The sequence below is a fragment of the Oncorhynchus nerka genome, linkage group LG13, assembly GCF_034236695.1.
Source record: "Oncorhynchus nerka isolate Pitt River linkage group LG13, Oner_Uvic_2.0, whole genome shotgun sequence".
NCBI lineage: Eukaryota > Metazoa > Chordata > Actinopteri > Salmoniformes > Salmonidae > Oncorhynchus > Oncorhynchus nerka.
The window spans coordinates 92,681,379-92,693,938 of record NC_088408.1 but is presented as its reverse complement, the minus strand read 5'-3'; the positions used below and the strand labels follow the sequence as shown (position 1 = coordinate 92,693,938).

The 12,560-nt window shown below is 39.5% G+C and overlaps 1 protein-coding gene across 2 annotated transcripts in view; it reads left to right on the top strand.

The window, feature by feature from the left end:
* Positions 1 to 11,939, top strand: part of ckap2l (cytoskeleton associated protein 2-like) — a 90,512-nt gene extending 78,573 nt beyond the window's left edge. For both annotated transcript variants that reach the window (XM_065026845.1, XM_065026844.1), the window contains one exon: positions 1,786 to 11,939. The gene's annotated coding sequence lies outside the window, so the exon portion shown is untranslated. The remainder of the gene's footprint in view (positions 1 to 1,785) is intronic.
* The last annotated feature ends 621 nt before the right edge of the window (positions 11,940 to 12,560 follow it).

Genomic DNA, 12,560 nt, shown 5'->3' with positions numbered 1-12,560 from the left:
AGACAGGCAGAGTTGAGTTTTAAAGAACCTGAATTTATCAGTATATTTTCTACATGTTTTATTTATTTTGTCTTTAGGCCTATGTATTTTACTTAGTTGATCATGGAAGTTGTAGGTATACTGTTGCATTGGCCTATAGGCTGAGTTCCATGCACTAATTTCACTAGATGCCAATGGATCACGGTGTATCAATGTGTCCAGATGTCAAAGGGTGTTGTTCTAGCATTAGTTGAATTTTAAGTTTTAGATTTTTATCATTTTTTCATTCATATTTTTATTATGAACCACCTGACAATTAATTTTGAGCAAAGAAAATGTTATTGAAATGAAACTGTTCCATTAAAAACATCCATGTAAAAAGAATCATAAGTGGCAAACAGATTGGCAGCATAAATTGTGAACTTCCCCAAACTATAAACCTACGGTCTTTATTATAACACCTGTTAACAATGGGTCCACCTATGTAAATCTAATGCCAGTCCAACTGATTCATTCTGGCCCGGCCCTGGCACCAGCAGCACATAGAAGCCTTTGGTAGCACCAGCATATCTAATCTACATTTCAGACGCACTAGTACCATGTCTTGGATTTAAGTACCTCTCAGACATTGTTGCACGTGCAGCAGAAGAAGCACAATATGTACAGCAATTTTTTTTGACCATGCTGCGGGAGAAAAACAATAATGGCGGCCAGTAGCCTGTTTCCCCTTACTGGGGAGTCCATCTATAATTGTTTTGGGACCATGCTACAGGAGAAAAACAATAATGCCGGCCAGTAGCCTATTTCCCCTTACTGGGGAGTCCATCTATAATTGTTTTGGGACCATGCTACAGGAGAAAAACAATAATGGCGGCCAGTAGCCTATTTCCCCTTACTGGGGAGTCCATCTATAATTGTTTTGGGACCATGCTACAGGAGAAAAACAATAATGGCGGCCAGTAGCCTGTTTCCCCTTACTGGGGAGTCCATCTATAATTGTTTTGGGACCATGCTACAGGAGAAAAACAATAATGGCGGCCAGTAGCCTGTTTCCCCTTACTGGGGAGTCCATCTATAATTGTTTTGGGACCATGCTACAGGAGAAAAACAATAATGCCGGCCAGTAGCCTATTTCCCCTTACTGGGGAGTCCATCTATAATTGTTTTGGGACCATGCTACAGGAGAAAAACAATAATGCCGGCCAGTAGCCTATTTCCCCTTACTGGGGAGTCCATCTATAATTATTTTGGGACCATGCTACAGGAGAAAAACAATAATGGCGGCCAGTAGCCTATTTCCCCTTACTGGGGAGTCCATCTATAATTGAGGCTAACGATAGTTTAATGGGTGTGACTATTTTGACACAGCAGGAACGTGGCAGATGTAGCGCTTGACAAGTCCTACTGGAGCTAAAACTAAATGATCATCCAAATCACTAAAACTAAACGATGAACCAAATCACTAAAAGGAAAGAAAGGCCACGTGGCAAGCAAATGAAAAACTGCTGTTTTGTATTATCTCACTCCTGTGTGCTTGTCGTATGCCACTTGAATGATCGGTCCCCAGGATAAGAGTTGGCTGGTGGACAAGTGTATCAGCCTTGTCTGAGCCAGAAGGCCAGGATCCTGTTTCTAGCATGAGACGGGCCCTGTATGTTAAGTTAACACCCAATCCATCTCCTGAGTGACAGTCTTTGGTTGGGCTTGACAGGGATCGAACCCCCACACTAGAGCGGCAGACACTCTTACCACAAGGCCACTGAGTTTGTTGAGGTGTTTGTACTTATGCTCTCTCTATATCCACAGCTAGAGATGAAACCAGACGTGAAGACAGCCTGTTCAGACGAGAATTGCCTGTTCCAGTGGCATGAGAAGATGGGGGAGTGGGGCATCCTGAAATCTGTGGCGGAACCTCAAAAGTACCTCTGTATCGTCAACAACAAGGTCACCGTCGGCCCACTGGAAAAGATGGTTAAATTTCGGCTGACATCAAAGTGAATCAGTACATTAGACATCTTGACAGTTGTCTGCATAGATGATAGAGGAATTCTAAATTCCTTTTATTCTTTAATTGCCAAAATCAATTAGCACTCATTTCTAATTCATTAATGAATTATAAGTTCATTAATTATGCATGAAGTAGAATGAGACCAGTCTTAAAAGCCAAAGGTAACAGCGTTTATTACGAGAGAGTACTGACCCAAAATACAAAGAACATTACATTTTAAAGAAAGAAGACATAAAATGACGTCATCAGTTTCACACCCTCTCCCAGCCTTACAATGGCGTAGTATTCGGTCCTGGAGATCATAAACTACATTCCAACCTGTCTAAAGGATATACTTCTCTCCACTAATGGAATCCAACCAAAACATTCTTATCTGTTTGAAAAACTATCTTATCCCTCCTTCTTAAACTTTCCCAGGAGACACAGACACATTTCATTTCTGCTTACATTTTCAGTAACAGTTCAACTAAAAACCCATACTTTTCAAATCATAACATAATAGTATTAGCATAAATGGTTCTAATCATTAATGTATACATAATTGATCATCTAAACTATATTTTCCTCTAACAATCCTCCCTTTGATCAAATATTATACATTCAATTCTACATCTAGTTTTATTTAATCATAAAAAATGAAAGTATAAACGAACTTAACTAACCTTTTTATAGAGGTTTATCAGATTATCATATAAATAGACAAATAATCAACAAATCAATTATAAATGTTTATCCAACTCGTCACATTTCATTAATCAATTCTAACCTTAACTCCAACTGTTTTTAAACCTACATCAGAATCATAACCCTTCCTTCCGGATTTTCGTCACGACCTTCATTAAAAAAACAGTTTAATCATGGAAACCAATTACAATCTAATTCCCCTTCATCTCAACACTAGCCTCATCAAACATAAATTCCCCACAAATGACAGATCCGGATTCGTCCACTTCCTCTGTAGACATGCCTTCAGTCCTCCATGGGTCAGAACCTGGAATCGGCCCATAACGCACCATCTGTAGTGTCATTGATCTTTCCAGAGTCCTGGAAACAAGGCCTCGCACACAGGGAATTAGACAACAGCCGCATAAAATTAAAACAGTCATACAGGTAGATACAGCCCAAAACACCACATTTTTCCATAAATACTGTCTACCCAATTTAGTTCAGAGAATTATCCACCCCAGAGTTTCTGCCAACCCGTGAGCCAGGGTGGTCAAACCAGCTGAGGCTTCGGGCACTGATTCGTCCGGAGCTGTGCTACCTGGGATGTAAGACACGGTCCTGATTACCACGCCCACTTCCTCCTTTTATCTAATGCAATTCTATTCTGTCAGGTCTTCCAGCTGATTGCTTCAGTCTGTTCTACAAACCCTTTAATAACCCTTCTGGTAACTATAATTAATCCAGTCTACATTCTTATTAAGAGTAGACCACTCTAATCCTGCCAGTATCTGATTTCTTGCCTTGAACTCATCCGGCACACCTCGTGGAACCCCAATGTTATCAATATATACTCTTTCGCCAAAAGACCTAGATGGAGCATCTCTTCTCTCTCGTTTTGGCTAACTTCATGTCTTGGTGTTGTATGAGTGTAAAGGCATTCCTAAATGTACTAAAGCACATAGTCCAGTCCAATCAGTCGGCAATACCGCACAAACTCATTCCCCCGCACAACCACCAGATGTCGACACTGGCCCATTTTATTTTATTGAAGTCCCCAGAGTTCAACCAGCCTGTCAATTCAGACATGGTCTCGTCAGTGGTCATATTCTCTGTACCAACTTGGTTCCTGGGGATATAAATAGTGCAAATCAATACAACTGTCATTATTTGGCATTCCTGCTTTCATGAACAGCTTTACCATACATGCCATTCCCTTAGGGAATTAATTCCGTTCAGTGGAAAAGGGATAGTTGTTAACTGGGGTTTAGCGTTCGCACAGGCATAACATTCTTCTTTAGCCACTGATCTGGCCGTATATTGAATCCATTCCAACCATAAGTTGGACTCCCCAAACCCAGTCTCCACTTCTATAACTTCTTTGAGGTCTTTGGTCTGAACTATTCGTACCTTTATACAATACTTCCTCTGTTCAGGAACACAGTCCAAAACGCCAACCCTTACTATACTCCACCTGGTCCCAAATTGAGTGTATGGGTTTACGTAGCCATCCCTTTCAGTGTGAGCTATGACCTGTCCACGATCAATATGGTGATTTACACAAATACTTCCCATAGAGTCCCATGGTTCTAGACTGCCAAGGGGTGAATGACCCCAATTGATCTACACAAAATTCTACTGAGAGATCCTTGCCCAATTCCACCCTCACTTCCTTACTATTTTGTTTCAGTGACCTTCTGAGAATCTTAGGTAACATCCCATTTCCCTCATCTAGCACATGAGTCAAATTATCCTCTTTGGCACTTTCCGGGGGATCATGGTGAATCAGGAATATGGCCCCCGCAATAAAACAGCTCAGGACGGTCAGTGCGCACGTGAAGCCCCACCCTCTCCCCGAGAACACAAGCCATCACCTCACTTCTATGAACGCTCACAGCTGGGGAAAGGTCGGGTATAGGGAATCTTCAGAAGGAGTTTGACCCCCATTCCATATGGGTCACGGTTCCTCTCCTACTCCTGTGATCGTCCGACAGTGCTAGTGTGACTTACCCTCTTACAATGTGTGATATGTACCCAGGTAGCTCTTTCGGCTAATCTCACAGCGAAGGCAGTCACCAGTAGTACTTGGAATGGTCCCTCCCACCGAGGCTGCTTCCAGTTTTTTTTCTTTAGTGATTGGATCCAGATCCAGTCTCCTGGTTGAATCTCGTGTGCCACCTCCCTCTGTAGTTCTCCTGCTGGGCATAAAACTTTTGACCATACAGGTTTGGTTAATAAAACAGTTTCTTATTCGTCAAACCAATTAACAATTAAAAAAAAAAAATATTAGTTAATTATCCCGTAGGTCACATCCTATTCTAGAACACTATTTACCCATCCCCCTTTTGTTACCTGGCTCTGCCCAGGTAACAACCTTGCCTTATTCTTATACAATGACTTAGATAAGATTTAGTGAATTATCCTTATGTCTGAAATTCCATTTAGGAGTGTCCCTTTCATTTTCCACATGTCCAATTCTCACTTTTGTCTCCACTCAGTAACTTATCTACCCACTATGTTATCTTTGCTCGTCCTGGCCCCCCTTCTAAAGCTTCTCTGTTCTCCAACCTTCAAGGTCTCTGCAGTGCGGGGGAGGGCTCCTCTGTATGTTTCTCATGTTTTCCAAATTTGAACTACATGTCCCTTACTATTTGGCTCCATCCAAACCCATGGACCCTCTTTTAGAAAAAAAAAACATATCTATGAGCGGCTTTTCTCCAAATTCCTTAATCAATCTATCTTAATCCTAACAATAATCCTAACTCCTCATAGATGTCCTATATTCCTGTTAAATATAATACTATTTAAAAACTTATAATCTAATAAATGCTAACCATATTAAAAATCCTTCCTACACTAACAAGCCCTCTCCTTGGGGACCCTCAGTATTCTATCTGACAATAACATGGATTTAATGTGTTGCAAAGTGTGGATTAAAACTTTGGTCCTGTAAAACAGAGTAAAGCAGAACACAGCATTCTTATTACCCATCTGGTCCTCTCAGCTATTCCTATCCAGCACCAGGTGGGCACCATGCCACCCTTCACGACAGGGAGAACAAACATACATGGGTCATCCTCAGTCAGTCTTATCCTCCCCTCAAAGCATGCTTCACCTCAGCCTCTCCAACTGGAGCATCAAGCAAAGGCATCATGCCTGAAGCCTTCACCACATCTGTAACAGACTTCTTAAAACACGGTATGATGCAAGCAGCACATCACATCAATAACAAATAATACAAGAATTAGGATCAGAAATCCAGTAACCACCATACCAGTATACTTACCAAACCGGTCTCCCAACCAGGTGGACAGTCAGACTCCTCTACCCCCGCCATGGTCCTCATCTCAGCAGATAGTGCATCAAGCCCATTTAAGGCCCTTAGATATACTACCATCTGGACTGGTGTTATTAGGGATATACGTACAACATTGTTTACATTTACATTTACATTTAAGTCATTTAGCAGACGCTCTTATCCAGAGCGACTTATTGTTCACCGAACATCTTGCAGACTCCCCCCTGACTAGCAAGAAGCATATTCTAAGCAAGTCTATTCTGTATAAGACAGCCACAAATTGTCCCTACCATCAAAACCAGTCTCCGTGTCTAATTGATCAATAGCTGAATAGTCTAACATTAATTACCTGAATGGTATTTTTAACACAGTGGTGGTAGAGGAGTGTGTCCGGTTCGTCTGAGACCTCTGGTTTTGGCAGTACCTTAATAGAAAACACACCCATCATGTCTGTCCTCGTCCTTTGTAGTCCGAAGGTGTAAGTGCCTGCATCAGAGAGCTTAATAGTTTTGATGGTTAGTAGGATTTCATCACCTTTACAAAGTTCAACAGTCCTCCCAGGTTTCCCCATATCATGGAAAACCTATCCACCTTTGTGGGATCCCCCATGCCATAAAGATATCCTCTTCTCCAGTCCCAGAACTGTCCCAAGTTGGTTATCATGTAATCCCCATACGGACACCCTCCCCCATTACACAGGTAATGTCCCCCGTCTTTTGACACTCCTGTACACGGGTGTTAAAATCAAATAAAAATACCTCAATTCCTTCCCTGCCCTGTTGGCTCAAAATATGTTATCTTCCCCTATTTATTCTCAATGATGAATATGACTTTCTCTCTGTTACAATACCAACTCCCTAATAGCCCATCCAAAAAAAAAAAAACTTCACAGCTAATGTTATAAGACAGAATCCTGAACCACTTTCTCATTTGCGGTTCAAACAGTAATTCTAAACCCTCAACCAAAACTGCTTCATTTCTAATGAATTTACCTTAAAACTAGTAACTCAATATGACCCCATTCATTATACAAATGACTCTCCCCTGAGGCTGATCAGACCTCAGAAGCCAGTCATGATAAGGTCAAAAGGCCATACCATATTAGACATAAAGATCCCTTTATCCTTACAATAGAAATAGTCACCTGTATGATTCAAACCCATAAAAAAACATCTCATAAGGTTCCATATGTGAGCGTGCCTCTTTAAAATCTCCTTGCACTAAAACAAATCGTTCTAACAGTTGTTTTATATATATATAATTTGAAGACCTTTTTCAATTTGGTCGTTTAAAGCTGCACTCTCCCCCAAAATTATAATCCCAGGAGGCCTCTAAAAGTGAGCCACCACATCCCTAACTATCATTCACTAATGCTACCTCGAATCAGAAACTCAATAAGTGAACTATAACTAAAACCTAATGATAATTCCCCTTTGACTCAAATCAATAATCATAAGTTTTAAACATCGTCTACGGATATGTTTACTCAAATGACCATGCTACCTTTAGATACAATTCACCCGATAACATTATTATCCAATGCATTACTTTTTCTCTCTGCCGCAATGTCGTACATTTCACAGTGTAAGGAATCCGTAATTTAATCCCCGATATTTAATAAATATGCATTTTCATTCCCTCATGGCTCCTTTAATTTACTTACTTATGGGTAGCTTTCATCCGTTCCGGAACAAAGAGTTCTACCTAAACCCGCCAGAACACACTGTTCAATTAAGTTAAATCAAACCCAAAAATTGACTATAACCAATAAACAAATAAACAAAACACTTTTATCTCAACTTCTGAAAGGTTACTCGAAGCCTTGATACACACACTAACAGCCATACAGTTTGCTCCGTTATTCCCAGTCTCTGGTGACAAAAGTGTCGCGCTAGTGACGTCATCATCAAGCGCTCAACCTGCCAATTCGTAGCGACTTCAAATGGATTGTAAATAATTCTTGTTCGATTAACCAAACCTAATTTATCACATCTGTTCTAATCCTGAATTATAATTTACCACCCCAACCAACATCTCTAAATTCGCCAATTTTATAAAAGCTTTTCGATGGGCATAAACCATAATTGTCTCTTTGTTATCATTTAGAATCCATTTTGCTCTAAATACCTGTCTCGTCTTTGACTTAGTATTTTAATTACAACTCTATTCCCAATACGTTATTCACTTGTCTAATTACAACTCAGACCAGCATTAGTGAGTGCTCGCCTTAAAAATGCCTTGTCTCTGGGAACAGGGAAATCACCTTAACCCAAACATTTACTCCTACAATGACACCCAATAATTCTTATGATCCCTTCACGTCGTTCGTTTTAAATCTCTTGATGTATCATGTAACTTATTTTTCTCTCTTCGAATTGTCGTCCCACAATATTTTCCCACTGTCATACACTCAAACCACTGTGATTACCGTGCACTGTCCCTTTAAGATAAGACTTTTCATTTGTTCCCCGCAACGAGAACGGAAATCAGATCATTTTTAGAATACGTTACTTTTTGTTCAAATTCACTGGTGTTACCTTAACCAAAAATCAATAATCAGAAAAACAATCACAACTTCTTACGATTAAACTATTCTTACCTAATTTATAGTCCAAAGCGTTGCACTATATAGCCCCATTGAGTGTCTAGCAATTCCATTGCTTGGCTATAGACACAAATCTGCCCGCCTTTGTATAATATATATTCCCTATTCAGATTGAGTTACCCCCATTTAACTTTAGGTAACTCTCTCTCTTCTATGATACATCTATTTAATTACGACTCCTATCTCAATACATTATTCCACCAGATCATTTTGGGCGAAATAGCGTTTTACATCGAAATTGTTTCGCCGTTATTTTTAATGACTTCTTTTATCAATTCTATCTGGAACACATAATATCCGTTCAGTTATATCTTTTGCAAACACTGGCGACCGTATTTTTCAGGCAAAACATGCAAATAGGTCAATTACGATCTAAAAGCCACTATACTACCAGCGCTCTGAATTTGACCGAGACTCTCTGCAAATATACCCATTTTTACAGTTATCTGAAGTTGTTACTCCGACATCTAGACAACAGAAAATAACCCAAATTTAAACGCCCAAAGTTTTCCCTCAGTTCCCTTTCTTTACTCGATTGTCGCCTCTGACTTCCCCACAGTTAAATTACAAAATGTTGACGATTTTTTCGTGGGGTGCTACACTCCCGGGCGAAATGTCCAATTTTGTTACAATTAAAACATCTTGTATTTTTCTTTTGACTCACCTTGTTCATTTTTCTCGACTTGGGTTGCTCCAGCAGCCGTATTCTTATAAACACAAATTCGTCGACTGGATTATCTCCGCATTGTTGGTATAATCGAGGAAGATATAGTTTGTTACCCTCACGCCCACCCAATTGGTTAACTTCTCTATCTGCGGGAACAGTGGGTAGTGTCTCTCGAACCTTGTTAAATTTAATCTCTTTTTCGGCGCGTCCCATTCTCTTTTTTGCTTCCGAAAGCCAAACTCCGGCTGTGTATAACCCTTGTTTATCCTGCTTTTTCACATTATTACCACATTCCTTATGTATTTGTTTTATAAGCGATTCCAGCTTTTCTACATTTAGGCGGCCATCAAAATCGTATTTTTTTCTCCATCTTAGACCGAAATCGATGTTTCTCCTGTCTCTCTGTTCCATGTATCGCTCGTCTCCCGTTAGTTCCGGAGCTTTCTTTGAAGCCTTTCTATATAATTTTAAATTCTATGTGCGTGCAGTTCTATAAATTTGTAATTTACCGTTACTTAGTTACTTCTAGTTACTATTCTGCTAGCCTATGTGTGTGTCCCTTTAAAAATAATCAGTGTGTATTTTCCATCTCGGTCGGGTGCGTTTCTCATGATTTAAGTCTAGCTCTTTTATGGAAATCTTACCAATAGCTTTGACTTTTGAATCAGACTTTTAGGTCTAACCTAACAACTATAAGCCCAGGGTTTGTAAGGCCCAAGTTAAAATCTTATTTTCCGGTTGTGTCAGTAAAGAACTCTAATAATCGTTATCTCACGCCGCTAATTGTTAGATTTCCCTCTCGCATTAGATTTAAGTTACACTCTCCTCCTTATTCGGCTAAACAATCCTTCCTTTTCTGTCTTAATCTCTCATGATTAAGTTTAGCTCTTTTATGGAAATCTTACCAATAGTTTTGACTTTTGAATCAGACTTTTAGGTCTAACCTAACAACTATAAGCCCAGGGTTTGTAAGGCCCTAGTTAAAATCTTACTTTCTGGTTGTGTCAGTAAAGAACTCTAATAATTGTTATCTCACGCCGCTAATTGTTAGATTTCCCTCTCGCCTGGAACTGTCATGTCTAAAGAATGGCTTTTATCTCATTTCTTTAGATTTAAGTTTCCCTCTCCTCCTCATTTGGATATTTTCCGTAGTATTAGTTGAATCGGGACGGTGATCAATACTGCCACTATTCACATGACCAATCCAGTTATCTTGCGCTTGCCATCTCTCTACGCCCAGTATTTGTACAAGATCCCGTCCTATCTCCCAGTACCTATTTAATATCCCTTCTTAATCTCGGGCTGGTGTGCCACTCATGACTAAGTTTTAGTTTATTTTCGGTAGTGCACATTACCACAGGTTATTTTCGAACCTGCTTCCGTGTATATCGGTTCTACAAAACCCATTGTATGATGATCATACACCCCTGTGGGGATAGCAAAGTTCCCACTATTGAAAGAACTCAAATCCCCCCAAAATCAAGAATAAAGGCTACTTTACCTGGCTGCCGGCTGGGAAAAGCACTGTTCGTTTGAATCTAGTCACTCTCTCTGTCCTCTGTGATAATACGCAGGCCTGTTTAAATTTTTACCTCAATTCAGAGGTCAGGTCTTTAGTAAAACGAGTCAAAAAACTTGTCCGTGCACGATTTCCAGCGTATTATCCCAAGGCACAGTGAGAGTTATTTAGATCCGGCATTCGAAGGACCAAATTGATAGAGGAATTCTAAATTCCTTTTATTCTTTAATTGCCAAAATCAATTAGCACTCATTTCTAATTCATTAATGAATTATAAGTTCATTAATTATGCATGAAGTAGAATGAGACCAGTCTTAAAAGCCAAAGGTAACAGCGTTTATTACGAGAGAGTACTGACCCAAAATACAAAGAACATTACATTTTAAAGAAAGAAGACATAAAATGACGTCATCAGTTTCACACCCTCTCCCAGCCTTACAATGGCGTAGTATTCGGTCCTGGAGATAGTTTCACTCCCCTCATAAACTACATTCCAACCTGTCTAAAGGATATACTTCTCTCCACTAATGGAATCCAACCAAAACATTCTTATCTGTTTGAAAAACTATCTTATCCCTCCTTCTTAAACTTTCCCAGGAGACACAGACACAATTCATTTCTGCTTACATTTTCAGTAACAGTTCAACTAAAAACCCATACTTTTCAAATCATAACATAATAGTATTAGCATAAATGGTTCTAATCATTAATGAATACATAATTGATCATCTAAACTATAATTTCCTCTAACAATAGATAACCGGCTTGTCGCCTTCCGGGGTCAGAAGAATACTTGTCTTAGTGAATTATCCCTTTTAAATAGGATGATAAGCATCTTTGATTATTACAGGCCACTATTATATCTATGCTTACGTGTATTTTAGTCGAGCAAAACCGGTTGTGGAAGGTACTACCCTGCTTACAGACACCTGCACACTCAACATCAAGATTCAGTACATAGAGTTTGTCTCAGAATTTAATTCTAAATACAAGTTGAATTACTTTGTAAAAGGAATCATGGGAGAGAGAGAAACACTGTATATAGACATAATTACATTTGAAATGCTTTAATTATTTTGGAAATTTCAGTGTAAATTTGTTTTTAACTTTTGATATTGATTTCCCTTCCTTTGGCAATGTGAACATATGTTTCCAAGGGGGTGGGAGGGAGAGACTTTTATTAAAGAATGTGAAACAATATGTCTGTGTGCTGCATTTCATTAAAGAATGCAAAGCTGTTCTTTGTATGACCTAAAATAAATGTGTCCATAGGGGCAGAATATTATATACAGTTGAAGTGGGAAGTTTACATCCACTTAGGTTGGAGTCATTAAAACTCGCTTTTCAACCACTCCACATGTCTTGTTAACAAACGATAGTTTTGGCAAGTCGGTTAGGACATCTACTTTGTGCGTGACACAAGTAACTTGTCCAACAATTGTTCACAAACTGATTATTTCACTTATAATTCACTGTATCACAATTCCAGTGGGTCAGAGGTTTACATACACTAAGTGCCTTTAAACAGCTTGGAAAATTCAAGAAAATTATGTCATGGCTTTAGAAGCTTCTGATAGGCTAATTGACATAATTTGAGTCAATTGGAGGTGTACCTGTGGATGTATTTCAAGGCCTACCTTCAAACTCCATGCCTTTTCGCTTGACAGATGAACATGCTTTGGTGCAAAAAGTGCAAATCAATCCCAGAACAACAGCAAAGGACCCTGTGAAGATGCTGGAGGAAACGGGTACAAAAGTATCTATATCCACAGTAAAACGAGTCCTATATCGACATAACCTTAAGCTGCTCAGCAACGAAGG